Source organism: Cibotium barometz, chromosome 42 (assembly GCF_041138505.1).
Source record: "Cibotium barometz isolate CiBa-2024 chromosome 42, ASM4113850v1, whole genome shotgun sequence".
Lineage (NCBI taxonomy): Eukaryota > Viridiplantae > Streptophyta > Polypodiopsida > Cyatheales > Cibotiaceae > Cibotium > Cibotium barometz.
In genome coordinates this window covers 3,831,009-3,858,191 of record NC_141087.1, presented here as the reverse complement: position 1 = coordinate 3,858,191, position 27,183 = coordinate 3,831,009, and positions in this window count along the sequence as shown.

Sequence of the window (27,183 nt, the reverse complement as noted above, 5' to 3'; positions counted from 1 at the left end):
CGCTTTTAAAATAAATATTGAGGGACGGTTTTTTTGGGAAAGAAAAAAAATACAAAGGGGGGATTTTTTTTTTTGCTTGATCGGGGAGAAGGGGATGTTGGGTTGGTTGGTGATGAAAGTTGATGGGAGAAGAGAGAGGGAAGGGAGAAGAGAGAGGAAAAGGGTGGGTGACGAGTGGGAGATTGGTTGGTGAGGAGGTTGGGTGAGAGAGAGAGATTTTTTTTATTTTTTATTTTTTGCGTCTCTTGTAAAAGAAGAAGGAAAAAGAAACCGAAGAGGGGGATTTTTTTATTTTTTATTTTTGGAGACGGAGACCTGATACCTTGGCACTTCACAAACACCAGAGTGAGTTGAGAGACAGGCGTTTCGCGAACCACCACCCTTGGTCGGCCACATCTTCTGAAGTGCCTTGATTGAGGGATCTGAAGTTTACACAGATCCTGATCTTGTTGGTCTTCTTTTTTGGAATCACCACTATAGGTGACAACCACTCGGAGTGCTCAATGGGAATGATGATACCAGCCTCTTCCATCTTGTATAGCTCTTTCTTTCACACTTCGGAATATTTTAGATTCACACGGTAGATGCCCTTCTTGATCGGCCAACTGCCTTCTTTTTGTGAAATTTTGTGAGTGCAAATGGCTGGGTCTATCCCTGAAAGATCCTTGTAAGTCTATGCAAACGCCTCTTGGTGTTCTTTGAAAAAGTTAGTGATTCTCTAAAGAGTGGAAGGGTCCTCCCAGACCCAAGGTGCCACTAAGATGGGGCATGGCTCCTTTGATGTGCCTAGGTTCAGCTCTCTCACCCCTCGTAAGTGGTGGGTGGAAGAGGAGCGGTGCCGAGTGCTGCTTGATAGAGAGATAAGGGGTCATGGGCTGGGGTGTTGTCCAGAGGGAAATCACCAATGTGTTTCTCCATCTAGTCAGCGGGTATCTCTTCTACTAGCAAGGCTTCTTCTCGAGCCTTGAGGTGCTCTACCCGCCTCTCCTTGTGGGTGCGTCTAGGAGGGGTTATAGGTGCCTCTGATGACTCCTCTTGAGAGACCTTGCGAGGTTGTCGAGAAAACTCAGGTTCCCCTAGACCTATGACCTCTATCTTTTCCTGTTGAGACACTGTTGCAGAGGAGGAGGCCAGAGTGAGCAAAGATTCTGTCCAATCCCATACTCCTGCTTCTTTTGAGAGCTCTTCTTCTTTTGAGAGCTCTTCTTCTTGGGACAGCTCTTGAATAGGGTCTGGGTCCAACTCCACTATGTCCACCATGTTGTACTACTGGAACCCCTCATAGGAATTTAACCAATTCCATAGAGGTTTTATTGCCTCTCCCTCTGAACCGAATGGATCCCAGGCCTCATCCACCACTGGTAAGCCTTGCCATTCCTCCTGTTCTTCCTCGTCATTGGGTCCTTCCTCCCGAGCACTCTCATCGGGGCCTTTTTCCAAGGGCAAGGTCACCCCCTCTGGGTTAGGGATATGCAAGTTTTCCTGACCCCAATCATGGATCACTTGAGCTGCCCTCAACCAAGGCCTTCCAATGAGTAAGCTGTAGGCCCCTCGAGCTGGTGGGACGTGTAACACCACAAAAGTCATTTCACATACTAATCCTTCAAAACTGATCGGAACTTGCCTGACTAGTCCCATGGGCATCACTTTTTTGTGGTCTGCCACTCAGATGGCGAAGGGAGCTGGCTCAGTAATTCGGCGACCCAAGACTTTCCTAGTAGCTTCGGGCATGATGTTAACACCAGAACCGCCATCCACAATGGCTCCTGTAATGTGAGTTCCTCCCACGGAGACTGTCACCCTTGGGCTTTAATGATCGGCCACTCTTGGGACAATGAGGCATACCCTTGCTTGCTATCTCCTAGGCCGTTGCCCACTACTACTAGATGTGGCTTCACCCCTAGTTGCCTTCGGATCCATCCAATGCTAGACCAAGCCTAACAGTTGCTCTCCTATTTCCTGGCTCAAACCACATAACTGATGAGGAAGGGTGATTTCCACCTTTACTCCTGCCAACTTTTCCTCCCAACTTAAATTACTAACCTTGGGTTGGGTAGACTTTAAAGGTGTGGTGGTTGGGGGAATGACCAAGGTAGGCATCGCTTCCTTCTCCATGGGTGGTGTTTGAATGAATTCCTCCACGGCCTCCTTATCAGCTTGGTCCACAATGGATGGGTAGATTGCACCATCAGGGAGAGGAGTTGGTGTCTTTGGGGCTCCTTGGGACCGGGTGACGGCCGCCTATTGGAGTGCTAGCAGTGGGAGGTGGCACCACTGCCACTATTGGAGTGTCAACCTTGGGAGATGGCACCACAGCTTCCACCATGTTAACCAGTGGGGTTCTAGGACAATCCCAGGTGTAGTGGTCTCGACTCTCCAGGTAATGGAGGCATGGGGGTGAGCCCTCTGGTATAGTGCATTGAGCTTGCATGTGGCCACTCCCCCCACAATGGTAGCATATAAGAGGTTGAGTGGGGTTGTTGGGAGGATGGCGATTGGGGAACCTTTGGTTAGGCCGAGCCCCATACATGTTGTTAGCGGTCGGAGGTATTGAAGGGGCTTCCCATAGACCACTGGAGGTGGGTTTTGATAGACTTGAGGTGTTTGTGGGACCAGCGCACGGGTGGGAGGTACTGCTGATAGGTTGGGAGAGTGCTTGCTTGATGGAATTTGCATAGGCAGGGGGTTGTATGTTAGGGTTGCTCCAGAGGGGAATTGGTGTATGCTACCGTGTTTACTTGAGCTCCCTTCTTAGATGAAGTGGCCTGGGGTGGTGGAGGGGTTTATACAAAATTAGCCATGGGGGAGGGAAGGGTATGTGGGGTAGCTAAGTAGGAGGGACCATTGGGGGCAGGGTTAATATAAGCTTCGGATTGGGGGGCTGATTGAGGGTTCAATAAGGGTGTTGGGTTTGGTTGGTGGTTAGGAGCCTGGGAAGAAGTTGAAGCACTACTGGTTGGGGTCACCATGTAGTCTTCGGCGCAAAGGGATTAAGTGGGGAGGCACCTTGCTTAAGTTGTTGCATAAGGCGAAGTCCCTTGAGGTAGTAACACTCCTTGTCCTCATGGCCCGCCTTTGAGCAAAATGAGCAATATTTCTTGGAGGGACAATCATTTGGAAGATGGCCTTGTGAGCTACATACCAGGCACCATGGACTCGTCTTGGGATCTTTGACCTTGAGCTACTCAATCTCCTTCCGAAGCGCTGCCACGTTCGCGTCCTCTTGTTGTGACCTTTTGAAATCTTCAAGCTCCTTCTTGAGCTTGGCTAGCTCGTCCATGGAAGCGGATGTAGAAGCTACTGTCGGGGCTAGAGGAACGATTGGAGGAGCCAAAGACATGTCAGAGATAAGTGGGGACCAAGAGGTACTGCGCTCCGCCATGAGGCAAGCATTCTCCAGTTGTGTAGTTCTATCTTGGAAGTCTTGCAGGGTGCCTTGGGGTGGGAAATTCTCTCTCATCTTCATCGTCGTTTGAGTAGGGAGTGCTCAAAGCACCAATTGTTGTAGCATGTAGTTTCCAGAATATTGGGGTAGCCAAGCGACCAAAAATTTAGCTCTTGTGAGATGAATGAGTTGGGCCACTGACTCCCCCGCCTTCATGGAGAGTTGGTTGAGCTCTTGAGTGATGAGGTCAAAGTAGTTCCCTAGCCGAAAGGTAGCCAAGAATTGTAGCCTGAGGGTGGCCCAATCCGGGAAGTGGTTGATGGGAAATTGACTATACCACCGATCGACACTTTCTTCCAGCATTGTCGGGAACAAGACCAAGCGTGCATCATCTCGGTTGAGACCTCTTGAGTCACACATAGTGAGGAACCGCCGCACATGGTCTTTTGCATCTTCAGTGATGGTACCTTTGAAGGTTGGTATCTTAACTTGCACGCGGTTAAGGACAGTAGCCAATGGCTTTGGCCCTGGAGCCGCCATAGGGTTAGAAGAGGAAGATATTGAGGGAAGAGTAAGGGAACGAGGAAGAACCCTACGAGTAGTTTGAAGAGGAGAATGAAGGGGTGAATCACCTCCAGAAGCTTTAGTCTTCGGGGGCATGCACAACACTCCTCTCACCACCACGATCAAAAATCACCAAAAAAGAAAAAAGTAATAAAATTTTTTGAGACTATCCTTGACCTCTAGGAGAGTCCCATCGTGATCACCAAATTTTGTCTAAGCTATGGATGACTTTGCCGGTCCTTTGCTAGGGAACTCGAAGACAATCGACACAAACACTATGGTTGGGGGAGAAGGGAGTGTGGATCCTCTCAGGGAAGTATACCTGCCAAAGGATGAGTCGACCTCACTGGCTAGACATGCAAGACCTATCCTGCTCTACACTGTCTACCGTGCTCTCCGACCACCACCTAGCGGTACCCCTACAGGCCTCTCACTCACACCACACACACCACTCACACCTCACTCACCTCACTCAGATAAAGAGATAGACAAAACACCAAACATAGCGCAACACTACCATCACAATACCAAAAAGGAGTGATACAAGAGAGACTCCGCTCTTCGATAGAAGGACTGTGCTAGAACTCAAGGTTATACACAAGAGAGTGTCCTCCTCTCTTAGAGTATGTCCCAGACTGTCTGTATGCTACCGAGAGAGTGCTCCCCTTAACTCCTCCTTGGTGTCCTCATCCTTGAGTGGTGCTCAAGAGGATCTCGAAGAGGATCTCTCCCTACCTTAGGAAAGGGAGAGGGGAAAGGAAGATGGTGCTCAGGATCTCGAAGAGGATCTCTCCCTGCCTTACGAAAGGGAGAGGGGTGTTGCCTCCATGAGTGCCATCGGAGTTGGCCATGCACGTATGAGATGTCAAAGGGGACCAACGGTTAGAGGGGTCGAAGAGCACTAGCGGTCAGATGGCACAGGCGCGATGACGGCGATTGGAGTTGGCCATGCACGTATGAGATGTCAAAGGGGACCAACGGTTAGAGGGGTCGAAGAGCACTAGCGGTCAGAGGGGTCGAAGAGCACTAGCGGTCAGACGGCACAGGCGCGATGACGGCGATTGGAGTCATCGAAGGGCATCGGCGGTCGGAGACATCGGAGGGCACCGGGGGTCAGAGTGGTCGGAGCACACTAGTGGTTGAGTGGTCGGAGCAGTCGAAGGGCACCGGTGGTCGGAGCACACTTGCGCTGAGCGATCGGAGCGGTCGAAGTAGTTAGAGGGCACTGGTGGTCGGAGTGGTCAGAGCAGTCGGAGGGCACCGGTGGTCGGAGCGGTCAGAGCACACTGGCGGTGACAGCGGTCAAAGTCATCGGAGGACACCAGCGAGAGCGATGACGGCGGCGGTCGGAGCGATTGGTGGAGTGTGGAGGAACTGGCTTCCCGTCCACAAAGCTCCAAGGCCTGATGGGAGCAGGGGGATGATCGAGCGTGGGTGTCGAACTCTCCACCTCCAGAAATCCTTCGCCGTAATTCGGGCACACCAACTCTCCTGCGCCCATCAACTGCACGTTCCCGTCGCATCGATAATAATAAAACACTTGCCCACCCGAGAATGTCATGCATGCTGCGCTTGGGGCCAAAAGTCCTTGCTTTCTGAGAAATGACACAACAACTGCTGCTACTACTGAGAGAGCAAGAGAATAATAATAAGCTAAACCTAAAATTTTTAAAAAATTCAACAAACAAGGAAGCATAGAAAGCGCTGATAGAAACTCTCATCTATGAACCCTACTCGTGTCACTTGATTGCAAAAACTATACACACCTCTAAAAGAGACTCTACATGCACTATGCTTGTAGAGTCTACACGCACTATGCTTGTCTCAAAGGTTGAGGTATCTCGCAGCCAAATCTTGAAAAAGGCAAAAACATAGTTGCTTTCTGATGGCATCACACCCGTTTTTTTGCTTTTTGATGGCATCACACTCGTTTTTTAGCATTTTAGCCGTAAAATATTTGTAAATTTTTAAAATGCTGGTCAAAACTTACACTAAAATACCCAAAAAAAAAATCTTAATATATTACATTAACCCATCAACATTGAAGGGCAAGGGTGCTTGCCAAAAATCAAGCTTGGGCCAAAGTCTCTAAGGCCTTCCACATATGCTAAGCCTCTTGACACCAAGAATTTGATCCCTCCATAGCATTGCATTGAAAACTTGCAAGAAAGCATGGATTTAAAGATATAGCGAAAAAGTTGGAGATCCAACAAGTCTACATCATCTATTATAATAGGTGGGGAGTGGCTTTGTAAAAGCCTTAAGAGTATGGCAGATGGTTACAATAACATTGTTAATGAAAAATTGAAGCTAACCCAATGCTAACATAGGTTACACCCCCCCTAAGGAACTTAGCTATTAAAATTATGAAGTATTAATCAATTTAATCCCTGAGGTCTTGTTTGTATCATAGTACCTTTGGGCTCGAAGCTAGGTTTTGGGTATCCATTGTTGACATACTAGTAGGTACTTTTGTTGCTTTGCTTATGGTTTTCTTATATGGAGATGAGTTTGTGACTTGGACACTCTCTCTGTTATGGCCTCTATTTTCTTTGGTACTATCGGCTCCATGTCATATGTCATTGCATGTTTTCTTTTGTTTAATGGCCTCCATAATGGCACAGTGATGGTGTCCTTGCCATCATTGAGTTGCGCTGCCCGTTCTTACCATTGGATGTGACAATTACTGGCACAAATCTAGGATCTTCCAAGAATCATCTCTTCCTCCATGGATCCTATAGACATGACAAATACCTTTCCCACCAAGTGATTATTTTTTATAGAAATATTAACATTCAAAAATTCCATGGTAATGCACAATGCAAACTTGTGCATTAGAGGCCTCAAGGTAAGGTTTGCCTAGAGCTACCCATGTTTCATAAGAGATCAAGTTATGACTTGATCCCGTATCAATTAATGCAATGCTTTTAGTGTGACTCTTTTTTGTAGAAACTCTTATATTGAGACATGCAGGCTCAATGTCCAGGTCTTCCTCATCAAGCAAGGTAAGTGAAGCCATGTTCACATGTAGAATTTTTTCCTAGAGTCTCTGCTTTTCTGCTGTAAGATTCCTCCCCAGCCTCTCAAGATGTCCAGCATCTTGCCTTGTAATCAAATCCCTCTTCAAAAATATAAAAGATCTTGTTTCTACCTGTTCTGTTTTGGCCTAGAGAGAGAAAATGTTCGTGAGAGATTATTCAGATTTTGAATATTTTTGGATGGAAAAATATCTCTTCTTATTAAAATAAGTTCCTCCGAAACAGAAGTTCAAAAAGATTTTTAGAAGGTGCATTAGAAATCAAGTATAATCTATTCAAGAGGCCTTACCCTAGGAGTCCGGATTTTCAAAAAATTTTAAATTAAGGTTTTGAGGGGCCAATCAGATTCATCCAAATGTGTGGAGAAGATAAATAGAAGAAATAAAGAAAATCCCCCCAAAAATGAGTAAATACTCACATAAGATGAAGAGTGGACTAAGGACCAAAGGAATTACTAAAAAAATGGATTTTTGACACCTCACAAATAGGGATTCCCCCCTCATGAATGAGGTGCCTACTTCACATGTGTGGTGGAGTTTTAAATCATAAAAAATTGAGATATTTCATCTCTCCTCTCTCCTAATTCAAGTCTAGTTCCAAAAAGTAAGCTAAATTGACCTAAAAATGGTCAAAATTGACCAAACTGATTTGGAAAATTCTAGAATCAATTTGCCTGGTTAGGAGCTCACTTTTTCCTACAAATACAAGCCTCCCCCTTTAGTGCTTTATGCACTGTTACTCTACTCCTCCCAAGAGCCAAGAATTGTGAATTTCTTAATAATTCACTAGTTGACCATTCCCTCTTCTAAAGAATTGGTGGCCACTCTTGTTGCAAACAAGAGTAGAACCCTCAAACCATCAAGCCAAAGGAAAGCTCCCATAATTCATGTAAGTTAGAAATCTTATATTTTTCTTTATTCTTTTAATGGTTTTCTAAATTGTTTGTTATCTTAAAATGATAAACAGATGCTATGCCTTCTTAGAAAGGCTTTCCCCCTCTCTCATTCTTATTGGGGATAATTCCTAAGTAGATTAAGGTTAGAAAATTTAAAAAATGGTCACCCATACAAAGGAGGTTATGGCAAAATTTTTTAAAATTTTATGAAATTAATTTCATCTTTTATTAATCAAAAAGAGTAATCCCCATCATTAGTGTATTCTAAAAGTGTCATTTTCATTCATGCATAGAAAGATGCATATTGATTATTATTTTTATTATAAAAGAGTGATTTTCAATAGAATTCTATGCATAGAAAGATGCATATTGATTATTTTTTTATTATAAAAGAGTGATTTTCAATAGAATTAAATTCTATGCATAGAAAGATACATATTGATTATTTTTTTATTATTAAAGAGTGATTTTCAATGGAATTAAATTCTATGCATAGAAAGATGCATATTGTTTTTTTATTATTATTATAAAAGAGTGATTTTCAATAGAATTAAATTCTATGCATAGAAAGATGCATATTGATTTTTTTTATTATAAAAGAGTGATTTTTAATAGAATTAAATTCTATGCATAGAAATATGCATATTGATTTTTTCTTTATTACAAAAGTGTTAATTTCATTAAAATGGATTTCTATGCATAAATAGATGCATAAAAGAAATTTTTTAAATAAAAGTGTTACTTTCATCATTATTGATTTTTATGCATAAAAGGATGCATAAAAGAATTTTTTTAATTATAAAAGTGTTACTTTCATCAAAATGGATTTTTATGCATAAAATGATGCATAAAAGAATATATATTTTTATTATAAAAAGGTTACTTTCATCATTATTGATTTTTATGCATAAAAGAAATTATAAAAGAATTTTTTAATTATAAAAGTGTTAGTTTTATCAAAATGGATTTTTATGCATAAAAGAATAATTTTTTTAATTATGAAAGTGTTACTTTCATCATTATTGATTTTTATGCATAAAATAATGCATAAAAGATTTTTTTATTGTAAAAGTATTACTTTCACTAATATTGATTTTTATGCATAAAAGAATTTTTTTTATTACAAAAGTGTTGCTTTTACGAATATTGATTTTTATGCATAAAATGATGCATAAAAGAATTTTTTTATCAAAATAAGAGTTCACTTTAATCCTATGTTTAAATCCCATGAATATTGGAAAAATGAATAAGTAAATACTCAGTGAAGGAAAATTATACCGTTTTATATTCTCTAGGATGGTAATGAGAAAATTCAAAAAAACTATCGAAGTCGGAATTTAGATACATGACTAATTTATTTCTCATAGGAATTCGTGTTTAGTTTTGAATTCAGTAAAGTAGTAATTGAAATATTACCTTCGAGAAAGATAGTTCAGGGAGAACCTTTCCAGACTCAAACCTTGAATCAGACTATGACCAAGACGTAACTCCTTCGACAGTTTCAAGAAATGACGATGTGACCAGTTCAGTAATCTACACTCAAATCACCCATTGAATAATTTGAAACTAAGTTGAGACATTTGATTTTAATCTGAGGATCAAGAATTCAGAATTCGAGGAATTCTACTTGGGAATCTAGACCTGTGATCTAGAAGTCTTGGGATACGGAATTAAGATATACTCATTGTATTCAAAAGAAAATTAAAACTAAAAACTTGCATAGAAACCCTATTTTCTTAAAGGACTGTCTTACGCCAGAATGCTAGAGGGAGCATTTGGTATATATGTGTTCTAAGGGAAGTTCGGTTGCAACAGTAGCTGGCGGGGAGTGTTCAAAGGATGGCTCATGCGGCAAAGCCTACCCAGGTCTTGACAGCCTCGGTATGGTTAAAATGGTGCGCTTTTTGTATGACGGACGAGGGCCGACGAAGCGGTCCCTAAGTGCAGTGCCATGACACCTAAGGAGGATCCTGGAGGGTTCTGATCAGGCGATGCATGGGCTCGCGGTGCCGAGGACACCCATGCGTATGTCGAGGAAGATATATATGTATGATGACGAGAAACTTATTGTAATCTGTTATGGATCTCGTTGTTGACCTGCTGGTCTCAATGGAGAGTCCAAAGTGATACTGTTTTGTGAGAAACAAGGATTGAATGGAAATTTTGAGTTGTGACATCTCTACCCTTGTCAATGGATTGTTTTATAAATTAAAGTTTAAAGAGGAGTGTGTGAGTATCTGTATTCTAAAGCAAAAAGTTAAGAAAGGCTTTCAATTATGGGTGGGTGAGTACTTGTCTGCTGGTTCTACTATTCCAGTGGTTGGGCGGTGGCTAACCCATGGGCCGGATGGGGTTAGGCTGGAATCAGTAGAGTTTTGATAATAAAATTGATTAATAAGATTACGCTTAAAATTTGGTGAATAGTTAAATAATAACCCGAAGACTTCTCAAATGAATAGATCAATGGCTCTGCCTAATTCAGTTAGGAAAAAAGCGTTGATTCCTTCAAGTTAATTCTGTTATAGTTTCCCTTCTATCCGGTTTATTCAGATGAAGGTTAGTTCAGTCTTGACCTCGTTACAAAAATTCATTTTTAAGAAATTCAAAATGGTGGAATCATCCCCGCTTTTCGGGCATGGGAAATTTTCCCGGTTTCAGTTTTTGGAATGACCACCAGCTTAGTCTCGTGCCCGAACATTCGAGGACGAGGCCCCGAGTGGGAAACCCTGCCCTGCGCATGAGGAAACTACTTCCGCTGCTACCATCCGGGAATCCGGTGTGCAGAGGGGGTAGTGGGATCTCACATTTGCCTTGGCTTCTTCTAGAGCTTGTCTGATGTTTTCTTTGGTTAGCTCCTTCTTTTTTTTTAAAAGATGCTCTTGTGCTAGCATTTATTGGGTCAGGGGTCCATAATACTTTTTAAGTTTACTCCCATTGATGCATCCTTCCATTTCTATTCACTTAATGGTTTCAATTTGGATTGACCCTTGAGGGGTGATCTCGGACACTCTGAAAGGTCCTAACCCTTTGTATTTGAGTTTCTTTTTCTTGGTGCTTCCAACACCATAAAGGAGGACGAGGTCTCCCATTTTTAGTTCCTTGTGTTTCAAGTTATGGTCAAACCAACATTTTCTTTGCAATTTCTCAACCATAAGCCCATGTGATGCCATTAGCCTGGTTTCATCAAGTTTTTCCAAATCAACCAATCTCTCGGCTAATGCATTTTCAGTAAGCCTTTCTTGTACTGCAATTCGCAAGCTTGGAACTAAAAACTCCATTGGCATTACCACATCAATGCCATAAGCTAGGCAGAAGGGAGTATACCCTTATACAATGTATGATAAGCCCATAGAGTTGCAGTCAGCTTATGTTCCCAATCTGTGTGACTAGCTTCTAAGGTTTTCGTCAAAATAGCACATAGAATCTTGTTGGTGCTTTTTTCTTGACCATTTTCTTGTGGGTATTAAGGTGATGATTTGCGATGTTTTACAATGAATCCTATAAGTGTTCAATCACCTCATTAATGAAATGTGAGCCCCGATCTCACCGACTAATTCAAAGTGAGGAACCATTCTCACTCCACTCAAGCACCATGTCAAGTTGAAACAAACAAGCATCTGGGAGGTCATCATCAATGCCAGCTGTTGTTGCAGATTCTCCGTTTGGAATTCTAGACATATGGTCAACAAACATATGTTGTGTTCCCTTTCTTACTATAGTCGTAAAGTTGAATTCCAAGAGTAAAAGTAAACAGCGTGTGATTCTTCCCGTGGTACAAGGTTTGTTCACCAAATATAATAGGGCCTGATGGTCCATAAAGAATGCAAACTTGTTGACCAGTAAGTAAATATAATAGGGCCTGATGGTCCATAAAGAATGCAAACTTGTTGTCCAGTAAGTAAATATAATAGGGCCTGATGGTCCATAAAGAATGCAAACTTGTTGGCCAGTAAGTAATGTTGATATTTCTTTACATCATAAACCATGGGCAATCCTTTACGCTCCGTAGTGGTGTAGTTTATCTCTGCCATCGTTTAGTTGACGACTTGCGAAGTAAATTGGGTAATCTAATTTGAATTTCCCAAGTTGCACCAATACGCAAAATTTGATGCATCGATGTGTATGTGGAATACAAGATCCCAGTTGGGTGGCCTTAGAATAGGTGCACTTGCCAATGCTTTCTTCAACTTATCATATGCTTCTTGGCAGTCCTCAGTCCATTCAAAGACAATGAGTAGTCTATACAATGGCCTAGTGATTTTAACATAGAATAAGATGAAACGACGATAATACCCAACATGGCCCATAAACGTCTATACAATGGCCTAGCGATTTCAACATAGAATAAGATGAAACGACGACAATACCCAACATGGCCCATAAACCTCTATACAATGGCCTGGCGATTTCAACATAGAATAAGATGAAAAGACGACAACACTCAACATGGTCCATAAACCTCTATACACCTTTGTAGTTGGTTGGTGGGGATAATTCCAAGATTAATTTTACCTTTCTCTCATACGTGGAAATACCATTTTTAGACACAATGTGCCCTAAGACTACACCACACTTGACCCAGAATTGACACTTTAAAGGGTTAAGGATATACGATATAATCGACATCGCTCAAACACCTTTCTCAGCAAGCCAAATGTTAAGTCCAGCGTGAGTGTGCACATAGATCATCAATGAATATCTCCAGCCACTTTTGCAAGTAGTCCTTGAAGGCTGTGCACATCAATTGTTGGAAGGTTGCTGGGGCATTGGTGAGGCCAGAAGACATAACCTTATAAGCATAGGTTCTCCACATCATATTGAAGGCCATTTTGTGCTGGTCTTTTGGTGCTATGGACACTTGATTATAACCTGAAAACCCATCTAAGAAGGTGTAAGCTTCTTCACCTACTACCTATTCCAATACATGCTTAGTATATGTCAGTGGTGTGGATAGTAGTCTTTCTTGGTGGTTGAATTGACCTTTTTAAGATCAATAGAGACCCTCAATTTTCCATTCCTTTCTAGCAGTGGTGTGGATAGTAGTCTTTCTTGGTGGTTGAATTGACCTTTTTAAGATCAATAGAGACCCTCAATTTTCCATTCCTTTCTAGCATGATCACGATTGGTGAGAGCCAACGTGTGCTCGATTTCATAGATGAAATCCGCAGCGCTGCATATTTTAGTTTCATCTGGTATGGCTTTTGCCTAGATGGTCTAGATCTGTCCATGATCGGAATCGTGTGTTGAACCACCTCGTGTGGTAAACCCTTCATTTCAGTGTATTTCCAAGAAAAATAATCTTTGAATTTTGTGAGGAGAGCAATGAGTTCTTGTTCTTCATCTGTAGTTAAGTCCTTAGCAATATAGATAGGTTTGGGATCCTCCCTTGGCTCTGCAAGATCAACCTCCTTAAGTTTAGTTGAACTGTATTGGATTGGCCATCTTCCTTTGCCCTTTTAGCCGTCAGTTGGACCACTTTTTGGTTGTCAATGTTGTATGTTTTAAAATGGTCAAGCACCAAGAGTAGGTCTAGCCCATCGTCCTACTCATCTTTTATCTGATCCATTGCCTTCTTAGCCTCATAATCAGCTTCAACCAAAGCCTTATTTTGTTTTCTACATCCTGCCTTCATAAGTTTGGGATCCTCCCTTGGCTCCGCAAGATCAACCTCCTTAAGTTTAGTTGAACTGTATTGGATTGGCCATCTTCCTTTGCCCTTTTAGCCGTCAGTTGGACCACTTTTCGGTTGTCAATGTTGTATGTTTTAAAATGGTCAAGCATCAAGAGTAGGTCTAGCCCATCGTCCTACTCATCTTTTATCTGATCCATTGCCACTCATCTTTTATCTGATCCATTGCCTTCTTAGCCTCATGATCAGCTTCAGCCAAAGCCTTATTTTGTTTTCTACATCTTGCCTTCATAAGTTTAGGCATTTTTGGCTCTTGCGGTATGATAACCTTCTCCTCTTGTTTTTCGTCCAGGGCTATGTTACTCATCTCTTCACTCCAGTTCTTAGAAAACTCCTCGTGCACCTTGGTGACCTTGAGATATCTTAGCCATTGGGCATCCGCGGGTCTACTTCATGATAGGGCATTTCGTTGAGCGATATACCTCTTTTGTTTACACCATCTCCTAAGGCGTTAGGTGCTGTTGTGGCCTTATGATCAAGAACTGTCTATGCTGGAGGCTTTATCCTCTGTTTCTTCTTCTCTTGGTTGCACATCTACCATGCGTACTGAGGTGGTAGGAATGTTCCCTGATTCGGTGTACTGGGTCAAGTAGCAAGCACATGCATCCAGTTTTCACTAAAATCTAGGGGTGGAAGTGACGTGTACATTGCGGCATCTTCCTCTTCCCATGAATTCTCCTCCAATGGTTGGCACACTTATAGGAACGTGGTTCTTTTGGTGGTGACCGAATCATTTTCAAACAATTGCCCTTCCATTGGGTGTGCCTTCCACGTTGGTAGATCAATCTTTAGAATCTGCAAGTTCTTTTAAACATACACTTGATCTAACACCCAATCATGTACCAATTTGGTTTCCCTCATGAAAGGTCTGCCCAAGATAATGTCATATGAAAGGTCTGCCCAAGATAATGTCATATGAAACCGGTTGGCGCAAAAAGTCCATTACAACAAATGTATGATGGTAGCGAAACAAAAAGACCTTAAGTCTTACATTTTTCAACAGCCCCATGGGTCTTGAGGATGTTCCATCTACCATTATAAGATTATATCTTCTCTTTCCAATTCTGGTTTACCCCAATTTTCCCATCATCGTTTTGTAATGATGCTCACCCTCGCTCCTCCGTCCAGGATAGCTAGTGCTTGGTATCCATTATGGTGAATTGGGATTGTAGCATTTGTATCACAACTTTCATAATATTGGCCCAATTGATTGACAGGTATCTTGACGAATCTGGGAGTTCGTTCCTCCTCATGCACTAGGTTTTTCTCTGCTAGAGGTGACTGAGTCTCATCTGTAAATGAACATTGGGTTTAGTCTTCCCTCTACCCAGTCCTTAATATCTGCCCAGAATGCCGACGCATTGTATAACAATGGTCCCAGCGGCATTTTGACAGTGGTGGACAATATGGCTGCGAGACTGCCTATGTCTCTAGGCTCCCTGGCACACGTGAGGGTTCCTTCCATGTGTTTGTTGCATATTCAATCCTAGGGACTGAAGGGATGGACAAATCTTGCCTTGATTCCTCAAACATTCTTGCCATGAGGTCACTGTGAATCCCTTCCTCGGATCCTTCTAGAATTGGAGTAGGCACGTCCGATTTCCTTTCCTTTATCAGCTCGTTTCTTGGATACAATGTATCCCTAGCCCTGTTAGCCCTTAATTTGGCTTCGTGATTTCATTGGCACTCCTCAACCAAGGCCTTAGCTTCTTCAAGCTTCCTTATTTCCTCATTAGTGTTTGGGTATTCCCCAATCCCCTTAGGGGTTGCTGGTCTCTCCTTTGTGGTTTCTTGGGCGTGCCCATGCTGTTTCAGCACTTGGTTGTCTCCTTCCATTGATTGGGTGGATCCCGTGTCAAGGTATCTTCTTTGGATCCATCCTGAATTGTGACCATTGTATCACCTTATTAAAACCCTAAGATCTCTCTAGATAATTGTTATGCATAAACATGCATAAATCAAGCATAAACTCATCCACCCCCGAGCCCAACGGATGCACACATGAATTATAATGAAGTACATCATACCTTTACCTTGATGTCCCATACCATCAAGAGGTATAGCTCCAATCCAGCAGCATGTAGCTATAGTGTGAAATGGTAGGTGAGTAGCTATGATCCTCTACACAAGAGAACATAACATAACCTAGCCTTAAGATAACATCAAGAGACCATAGCCTCAGTCTCCCTTGAGTGTGCCACATGCTCCTATTATATAGGAGGGCCCTCAAGTGACTCTTGACTCCCCATTTCCCATGTGTGACCCTTGGATGCATGACCCTAACTTTAACCCTTAAGGTTAGTCCTAACTCATGCTCCACTAGAGCTTGTTCCCATGCTCCCATGCTCACAAGCCTAATGTGGGTTAGCCTCCTAGTATATACACACATAATGTGCATATAACATACTTACCCTCTCTCAAAACATTGCACTCTGAAAAGAAGGAGAACTACGCTGAAAAATCTTAACCGACTCCCAAGTCGAATCCTCTATTTCCCTATCTTTTCACCTAATTTTAACCTCAGGGATTAGTCAATTACAAAGTTTCCTTTCCTTGAATTCAAGTACCTTATTAGGTTCATGTGAAACATAGGATAATTCTTCGACTTCAATGACTTCTTGAGGAGTAACTATGTTATCCTCACCTCCCAGTTTCCCTTTCAATCTATTGCTATGAAAGACTGGATGAACTCTAACATGTGGAGGTAGTTTAAGTTCATACGCAACCATGCCAATCTGATGTAGAAATCAAAACGGACCACAATATCTAGGAGATAAATTCGAGCATTGTCCTTTTGACAAAGTCTGAAAATCTTTAGGAACTTTTAAATAAACCAACGCTCCTATTTCAAAAGACCAAGTTGAGCGTCCTCTATCAGCATAGAACTGTGCCCTATCCTAAGCACTCTTGATAGAATCCCGAGCTTCGGTTAGCATTTCTTGCATATCATGCAAGAAATCCCTCGATGCATCACGCTCGATGTCCTTAAGACCGACATTAATAGGAGCCCTGGGTTGATACCCATACATAAGCATGAATGGATTAAAACCAATAGCCATATGTTTAAAATTATTATAGGCAAATTCCATCATTTTGGAAGATATTTTTCCCAATTTAATGCTTTTCCAGAGACATATGCACGAAGCATATCCTCTATAATCTGATTCATACGCTCTATTTGCCCTTCAGACTGTGCGGATGATCAGAGGAATTGATACTCAAAGTAGTTTCGTCGTTGTGAACCATTTGGAATAAAATAGGAAGACATGGCATTAACTGTAGAAACCAGGGATCCATCGGTGACCCAACGTACCCACATCTACACAGGAAATCATCGGCGTCCCCAGTTACCCATATCAACATAAGGAGTCATCAACGTCTCAATGAAACACATGTGTACATCTATAAACCATCAGGTGGATTGTATAAATCACTTAAAGTACGGAACTAGAGAAAGAAATGCCAACAAAGGAAAAATCCAAATTTCCTTAATCCGAACACAACAAGATAAACTCATTAAACTCTAAAGAAAGAGATTTCAACAAGTGAAAATGCCGACGTGAGATTACACTCATTAATACACGCAGGCTATAGATAAAAGAAGTTTATCTAGAGAATGCCCACACAACAACTTTAAATGAATTCAGAAAATGAGATTGTCTTTGAATGTTGAGGTCAACATGCTAAGTGATGTAAGCAAAGCAACAATCTTGAGTCCAAATTATCCCATAAGATAATATATGTGAGGGATCTCTAGCATCCCATACCACTATGATACCACCCATATATACCTTACCAATTTGAAGCTCCCTAGTATGCTGTCTAGGAAATATGAATAAAATCTTGTATAAAAGGAATAAGATATCCTTATCCCAGCCTTTCACATTCTAAAACCTGTCTCTATATACCTGAGACTATATCAAGGAATAACTCTTTTTGAGTACATAATTAGAAAAGAATTTGAATTATTGGTGCCTTTCTAATGATAAGTACCCAATAAACACAATAAAGCTAGGGTAGAAAAATAACTCACCTAGATACATAAGCAACTAGGTATCCAAGTTTGAATATGTACAAGAGTACAAGGAACATAGTCTAAATTTATGTGCAAAAACCGAAGGCAAATGCTACCTTCCAAGCACATGATATTATCTAAAAGATCAAAAGATCCTTATAAAACCATGGATGAAAGCATAGAAGCTACTCGAATCCATGAAAACCATAGTTGATGATAAAAATCAATGCATGCCATCTAATGGAAATTAATCATGCCAAAAGAAGCATTAAAATTGGTGGCCAACTCATCAATCCGGAGTATATGAACATGGTGTAGTTCAAGAAAAACTCCAAACTAAGCAAGCGAAACACATACATGTAGCACTCATTAAAAACCTCTAGACACAAGTGATCTAGGCAGAACTTGACGAGTCCATATAAAACTTTGGAAAACATCCAATAAAATCCACCAAAATAAACAGATCAACTAACCCATGATAGAATTTGTCTTAGGCTTAGGAAATTAAGCATAGACCACACTTGAAAAAGTGTAAAATCAATTATCATGGAAAAGTGTCAAAGGTGAGACACACTTTGAACACAGATTATAGCCATCATTGAAAAACTGAAGGAACATGTTCAAAAAGAATGGCTAAACAAAGGTAAAAAATCATGAAAATATCGTTCAGAATTAATCTAAATAGAAATATCTACTAATACGAGGTATAATCGTATTAATAATATGCGAATAACCCGCATCTATCTAATGTCAGCACAAGAAAATGTACTTCAACAAATAACCCTCAAAAATATTAAATTCTCGAGAAAAAAAATTATCATGATTTTTTCCTAATTTTTTCTAATTAAATAGGGCCTCAAAATACAATAATTTTGAATTCCACCAAACCTATCTTATGGCATTCCAAACCTATTTTTCCAGAAGCTTTTTAGCAATTAGATTTGCCAAAATACCATTGATATTTTAAAAATACCAATTTTCAGATATTCTAAAAATAATTTCTAGGAAATTCCTAATTTTTCCTGAGAATCCCATTGTTCACGAAATTTCTAATTCTGCCTACAATTCTCAAATTCAATGAAAATTTATAATTTAAATGGATTTTTAATTTTCTGGGTCAAAAAATATATTTCAAAGAAATCTGAATGGCTCACGGGCACCCGAATGGACACACCACATGCCAATCACCAACTCCAAATTTTCCAAAAATTTAAAATAACCTCTGTCTAATTTTCCACTAATTTTCAAGAATTTTTTAAAATTTTTAATTTACCCTGAACGCATTTAGAATACAAACGGTCAAAAAATTTCAGAATCCCAACGGTCTTCCTGGAATACGGAAAGCCAACAGTTTCGGGAAAATGAAAAGACTAAAAAAAATCGGAATGTGAAAGGTCAAAAGTTTTTGCAATCCAAAAGGTCAAAAGATTTTCTGGAATTTCGGAAAGCTAAAAGGTTTTGGGAAAGCGGAAAGCCAAGAGATTCCAGTAAAAAAGAAAATCAGATAACATCTCTTTTTTTCCTTTTTTTTTTCAAGCTTTTTTGAAAAGCATTGAGAAGATTTTTTAAAAAAAAACTTATATATATATATATATATATATATATATATATATATATTTAAAGCTTTAAAAAAAGCTATTTGTAAGCTTTAAAGAAAAGCTTTTATAACTAAGTTTTTTTTTTAAAACCTTAAAAAAACAAATTTCATGGGGGGGGAATTTTGCCCGGCATTCTGCAGCGTGCCGCCCCCCCCTTCACACCCCCCCCGCCGGTGCGTGAAAGAAAGTAACAGGGGTGGGTTAGTCCCTCACCAAGGGAGTGGCTCATGAAGGAGTCACCACTTAGCATCTCACGGGAGAAGCTCACCATTGATTCTTGGAACAGATAACATTATCATGAATGAGCCATAATCCCATTTACATTGGTATTTATACTCCACCCAAGAGTTCACACCTACTTACTAGTTGTCCATGGCCTTGGGCCCATAATGCTTGCTTACAAACCATCCCTTCCCCAATGGTTTCGTCCTCGAAACCTCAAATGAATACCCCAAATTCGGAGAAGAATGTTCCATGTGGCTGAATTTACACCAACCCATATTGCTCTATCAATGCTTCATATCCCTCCAATGCTGAAATATGTTGCCATGAAGCTTCTTCCTTAGGTAAACCTTTCCATTGAACAAGATACTCCACCAAGGTACGAGTGCGAAGTACCTTTTTCCTTGTACCCAAGATAGCTTCTGGAATGTATTCAATCATTCCCTCTTCATTCATTGGAGGTAACTCATCAACCATTTGATCGATCATACCCACATATCCTTTCAAGTGAGAGACATGAAACACATCATGAATCTTTGTTGTAGATGGAAGTAAGAGTTGATATGCAACCTCCCCAACTCTTCGTATCACTTGATAAGGACCATAATAGCGATGAGCTAGTTTGGTGTTGGTGCTTCCCTTCAAAGACGCATATCTTGACTTTGGTATTCTCAAAAGAACCCAATCTCCCACTTTGAATTCCAATGGTCTTCGATGAACATTGGCATATTGTCTCATTTTCTCTTGTGCAACCTTCAAATTACTTTTGCATTGTTGCAACAAAGCTTGCATCCTTTCAACTTCCTCCTTGGCATTATGGTTAGAAGTCTCATATGTACCCACCAACATAGGCAAATTGACCTTGTAACCATATAAAGCCTCAAAGGGTGACATGCCAATGCTCACATGATATATTGAGTTTTAAGCAAACTCAGCCAAAGGTAACCAATCATCCCATGTGCTTTGAGTATCATGACAATAGTGGCGTAGATATGTTTCCACCCATTTGTTTACTCTTTCTGTTTGACCATCGGTTTCGGGATGATAGGCGGTGCTTGGAGTAAGCTTGGTTCCCATATATTCAAACAATGTTCTCCAAAAAGTGCTCATGAATTTGACATCGCGATCACTCACAATTTGTGACGGCATACCATGCAACTTGAAAACCCCATCAACAAATTGCTTGGCAACATTTTGGGCTGAATATGTGACCTTGGAAGGAATGAAATGGGCCACTTTGGTCAATCTATCCACCACAACATACAAGCTATCCCACCCTTTCTTTGTGCGCGGAAGGTTAGTAATGAAATCCATTGATATATGACTCCATTTGCCTTCGGAAATGGGCAATGGCTGAAGCAAACCTCCCGGTTTATGTGTTGGATCCTTGTTCAATTGACATGACCGGCACCCACTTACATAAGCATGAATGCTCTTCCACATCCCCTTCCAAAAGAAACTTTTCCTTATTGCATCAAAGGTTTTGTAGACACCCAAATGACCAGCCATAGGAGTACAATGCATCTCTTCCACGATCTTCTTGATAAATGATGAAGTAGGAACCAAGTAGACTTTTCCTTTGTAGTAGAGGAGACCATTTTTCAGCTCATAATGGGGTAACTCTTCACATACACCTTGCTGTAATTTCTGCACTATTTGTGAGGTTTCTTCATCAAACAAGTACTCTTCTTGTATCTCCATGATCCAATCTTTATGCACCTCAGAAATAGCATACAATGAGCAGGCCCACATACGAGACAAGGAATCGGCAACCACATTTTCTTTGCCCTTTGTGTATGTGATTTCAAAATCATAGTTTTGTAGTGTTGCTACCCACCTTCTTTGCTTAGGAGACAAATTGGATTGTGTGAGGAAATACTTCAGCACCCTATGATCACTTCTCACATAAAAATGACTCCCATATAAGTAATGGTGCCATTTCTTGATAGCATGGAGTATAGCAATCATCTCTTGCTCATACACATGAAGTTCTCTTTCTTTGTCATTCAGCTTTCTACTTTCATAAGCAATGACTCCATGGTCTTGGTAAAGTACCGCACCAATCCCTCTTCCACTTGCATCCGTCCTTATTGTGAAAGGTTTGGTGAAGTCTGGACATACCAAAATAGGTGCTGATGTGAGCATCTTCTTCATATCTTCAAAGCTTTTGTTGGCAATGGCATCCCAAAAGAAGGTTTCCTTCTTCAATTTGTCCGCCATTGGGGCTGCAATTTCTGCATAGTGGGCAATAAAGCGCCTATAGAATGAAGATAACCCCAAAAATCCCCTCAATTGAGTAGTGTTTGAAGGAACCGGCCAATTCCTAATACATTCCACTTTCTTTGGATCCACACAAATGCCATCCTTGCTCACAATGTGACCCAAATATTCCACCTCATGTGCCATGAAGGTACATTTTGTCTCCTTAACATACAACTTGTTTTGCCTCAAGACCTCCAAAACCTCTTTCACGTGCTTCAAATGCACTTTTTCATGTTTGCTATAGATAAGTATGTCGTCGAAAAAGACCAATACAAACTTGTAGAGGAAAGGTTGAAGCACTTTGTTCATCAATGCTTGAAAAGTTGCCGGTGCATTGCATAATCCAAACGGCATAACCATGAATTGGTAAAGACCCCTTTCTGTACGAAATGCTGTTTTGAACTCATCACCACTTTTCATCCTTATTTGATGGTATCCGGAACGCAAATCAATCTTTGAAAAGCATGTGGCACCCTTCAACTCATCCAAAAGATCATCCACCCTTGGTATTGGAAAATGATTTTTGATGGTGATCTTATTCAAATCACGGTAATCAATGCACATGCGGAAAGTACCATCCTTCTTCTTCACAAGTAGCACCGGAGAAGCAAAAGGAGATTGACTTGGTTCAACCCATCCCATGTCAATGAGTTCTTTGACTTGCTTTGCCACCTCTTCCTTTTCAACCTTTGACAAACGATAGGGAGGCTTGTTGATTGGTTTGGCATTTGGTTCCAAATCAATAGCGTGATCAACACTCCTCTTTGGCGGCATTGATTTTGGCATGGTAAACACATCTTCATAATCCTTGAGTAGCTTAACCATGTCCACATTTTCGATGCAATCCTTTTTGCTATTATCTTCCTCTTTGCAAAGCTGTAGTACATAAACATAGCCCTCTTTCTTGAACTCTTTCTTCATTTGAGTAGCATTAATCATGAAGAGCTTGGACCCTTGCATTCCATTCAATGTAATAACCCCTCCATGATGCACAAAACTCATGAAACTTTTCTGTAAGTTCATGGTAAAAGAGTTCAAAGTGGACAGCCAATCACATCCAAGTACTATGTCAATTGGTCCCAACTCAATCACCAAAAGATCAACTTTGCAAGAGTAGCTCTTGGACAACTCCAATTCTGTACTTTGACACTTCATATTGCAACCCATTGAATCACCATTGGCCACTTGCACCATGTGCTTGTTTGGTAAAGAAGTTGGTTGCATTTTGAGAGTGTTCAAAGACCTTTTATTGACCACTTGCACCATGTGCTTGTTTGGTAAAGAAGTTGGTTGCATTTTGAGAGTGTTCAAAGACCTTTTATTGACAAAACTATGCGTGCTTCCAGTATCAATGAGTGCATATGCTGTTCTCCCATTCACCTTGATCTTCAATCTCAATGTGTTGGCACCCTTACTTCCCGCATAAGCATCATGAGAGATTGTACACAAGGTAGTATGTGCACTATTGTTTTCATTCCACACGCATAGAGGCATCCCATCATCCATTTTGTCATGAGCAAACTTTAGTTTCCCACCCGGATCAAAAGGAAACTCGGGATTTTCTTCATCAAAACCATCATCATGAGAACCTCCACCCTCATGAGGATCTCCCCATCCTAAGGCATCATTGCATTCAAGGAATTCCTCCTCCTCATGATTAGCATTGTCCTCAGTGATAATGTAGCTTATGGAAATATCCTTGGATTTGCATACTTTGAAGTGATCCTTGTTCCATTTTTCTCCACATTTGAAACATAGACCTTTGAGCCTCATTTCATGCAAACGGTCCTCCTTGATAACCTTGCTTTTTGAACCCCCATTTGCTGGCTTGGACTCATTGTATGTAGCTTTGTTGGACATAAATGGTGGTTTAAATGGAAGTCTATTAGACCCTCTACCATACACGGTAGGAAATCTTGGAAGATTAGGTCTTGTGTTTGCATGAGAACCCATGTCAGTCCTTGTGATCACTTCCCCTTTGATATTCCCTTTGCTAGCCCACTTTGTCAAGTACTTCTCTTCATGAATTTCTGCAAGCATCATTGCCTTCTTCAAAGTGGCGGGTTCATGAGACTTGACATCACCACCAATAGGAGCTTTCAAGCCCCTTATATACTTGACAACAAGATAATGCTCATCAAAGTCGTCCAAGTATAATAGAAGCTTTAGAAACTTATGAGAATATTCCTTCACGGTAGTGATTTGCTCTAGCTTGTCCCATTCCACAATGTGATTGTCCCTTTGCATGCGAGAAGTAAACTCTTCTGCCATGTCATTCTTGAATTCTTCCCAAGTAGTGATGACATAACCATGAGATTGCTTCCTCCTCCACCAAGTGTGAGCAAAACCTTCAAGATGAAGTGAGGCGAAGTAGACTTTGGCAATCTCACTCCTTGGGCTGATTTCGAAGTAGAGATCCATCTTGTTTGCCCACTCTTCAAAGTCTTCGATAGAATTTGATTCTCCTTTGAACTTATTAAATATGATTTTGTCCTTCACAGCATTGTCAAAATCACCATGCATTCTTGAACCCCTCTGCCGTGCTCTTGGATCATCAAATCCTCTTCCTTCACCCAAGTGTCTATGCATTTGCTCATCTTCCAATTGCCAATCACCTGCATCTTTAAATCCCTTCTGTTCATACCCTCTTCTTGCATCTTGCATAAAGGATGAAGTTCTTGGAATACTGGCATTGGATCTCTCATAAGAAGCATCACCCATAGGTCTCTTGCCCTTGTCCATGTAAGAAGAATGTGGCATCATTTGAGGTGGCATCATTTGTCTTACTTTGTTTTCTTCTGGCATAGAAGGCTTTCCATCATGTTTGGCATCATAATGTACACCATCCATTGCATTCATATCGGCTTCTTGGTTGAGCTTGAGAGGAGCCAATGCACTAATGGCTTTCTCCAAGTCTTTTAACCCTCTTTGCATCACGTCATCCAGGTAGTGGTGTCGCTTGTCGAACCGTTCCATGAGGTGTTCACCAAATTGTTGTTGCCGATTTGTTTGGTTATTTTCAATCCTTTGAAACATACTCTCCATAGCCATTAACATCATGTCCACTGTTAGCGGAGTAGTTCCCAAAGATTGAGGCATTTCCACTGGCTGAGATTCATCTGGAGATGGTGCTTTTATGGTTGAACTTTCTTCATTCCTCGTTGATGAACTCATTGCCATCATTGCTTCCAGTTGTCTTTGATCATTTTCATTCCGGGCTCCCTTGTTTTGACCTCCTCTAGTCATTTCCATGCGCGTAATTGATCCCTCCTTGCAAAGACCACTTACTTGATTTTTTTTCTCTATTCAAACGGTATCCGATTTGGGTGATCTTTATATCGATGTGAAGCTCTTGACGAGACGAATAAGAATCCCCAAAAACAGATCTGAAAAAGTCAACAGCCTTTGACTAGTCAACTGTACCGGCTGAAAGTCAACTCTTAACTTTGACCGCTCAATACTCTCCGATTTGAGTGATCTTTAGCTTGTTTGAAAGAGGTTTTCGGGTACGTTGAAGAGCTTTCAGGACAAATTTGAAAAGCTTTTGAAAAACCCTAGAAATTCAAGGATTTGTTCGGCAAATTTTGCAAAAATTTTGCCATGGTCTCCCCTCTTTTTGCACCAAATCTCAATCAAATCAAAGCATCTCTCAATCAAGTATTCAAATCCTTATGCATTTGACCACTGTAAGCAAATCAATCCTCAATCATTTTTCCATCTGAGCATGTGACCTTATGGCATCAATTTTGTCCTTTTGCATAAGAAGTCGATGTAGAGGATTTGCTTGTTTGCTCAAGTCGAATGAAGTGGTCGATGAAGCGCGTCGATGCTTGCTGATCTCCCGGCCAAGCACTTCTCACCCCTTCACCGTTTACATACAAGGTGAAGGTTGAGGCCATTTCTTTACTACCAAGTACCTAATCCTCTTCCTTACCGCGTTACCCGGCACTAACGGCAAGGAAGATTCAAGACATTCTCCCCTTGGCCTCTCCTCCAAATGCCAAGGTACCCTTACTTCATTCTAGATTCTAGGAATAAAATCGTGAGTTACAAGCTCAAATGAATGAGTAGAGTTGACTTACAATTGATTTATAGCATGACTCATGCTCATTCATATCATAATACATGGTTCATAGTGCTTCCTTCATCACATCCACTCATGGAAATGTCAATACATTTCCACATACATCAACAACATCCAAGTGTCACGGAGCGGTGATCTCGGGTCGTGTTCTGGGCGCGAGTTCCTGCTCGGGACTAGAAAATCCAGTACAAAAGTGAAAACAGAGAACACTTGCTGAATCCTGCACCTCAAGACCTATAGCTCGTCTCGAAGAGGACGACGAGCCGGTCGTTTTGAGTACTAGAAGTCCAAAAACGGAGTTCGTATGAGAGAGTTATGACCAAAAACGTGCAACCGGCAATGGAAAACGGTGTCACCAAAAAGTGGGCTTCCAACCCAAAACATTTTATTCAATCCCCCAAATGTGCCAAAAGCTATGCTCACTTATGCCAATATGCAAGGCATAGCATTGAATGGCTATGTGTAGCATTCAAGCATTCATAATGCATAAAGAGCAGCATGAATGGCCATGATTAAAGTCCAATTTTTGAAAATTAGGGTTTTATGTGTAATAAAACCCTAATTCACTCCATAGCTTGAAAGAATGCTTCAAAATTGTAAGGAAGTGATGGAGCAACTCACCAATGTCACCCGGGAAGCCTTAATGCTTGAATTTGTTGAAGGAGATGAAGATTAGGGTCACTTTGGTGAAAAACGTGGGCAGCTTTGGTAGTGATTTTCAGCCACATTGGGAGCCCCATTGCTAATGGAAAATAGGTGAAATACTTCATAAAACATTGCTAGATACATGAGAGACTCAATGCCCTTTGCTCATGTTGAGATTCCATGGCTAGGGTTTGCAAGAAAGCTCCCAAACAAAAAAACGTTTTTGATTAACAACTGCTAATCAAGATTAGAAATTTTTCCCAATTTGGTCCACTCATTCAAAAAAAAAAGGTCCATGTGCTCAGATTTGAACCACAAACTCTACCTTAGCCATATCCCCTTCCCCCATGAATCAAATGAAGCAGAAATTTCACGAAATGAGAAGAAGAAAAGAAAAATTAAAAATCATGGATCAAAAGCCATGCTCTGATACCAATGAAAGAAAGTAACAGGGGTGGGTTAGTCCCTCACCAAGGGAGTGGCTCATGAAGGAGTCACCACTTAGCATCTCACGGGAGAAGCTCACCATTGATTCTTGGAACAGATAACATTATCATGAATGAGCCATAATCCCATTTACATTGGTATTTATACTCCACCCAAGAGTTCACACCTACTTACTAGTTGTCCATGGCCTTGGGCCCATAATGCTTTCTTACAGTGAGTATGAATGATGGAGAAGGCATAAGAGCCTCTCCTCTCTCCTCTCTCCTCCCCATCTTCTACAAATCAACCTTCTCTCTCCACCCCTTCCTTCTCTTCTTATTAACAGAGAGGTTATATTTT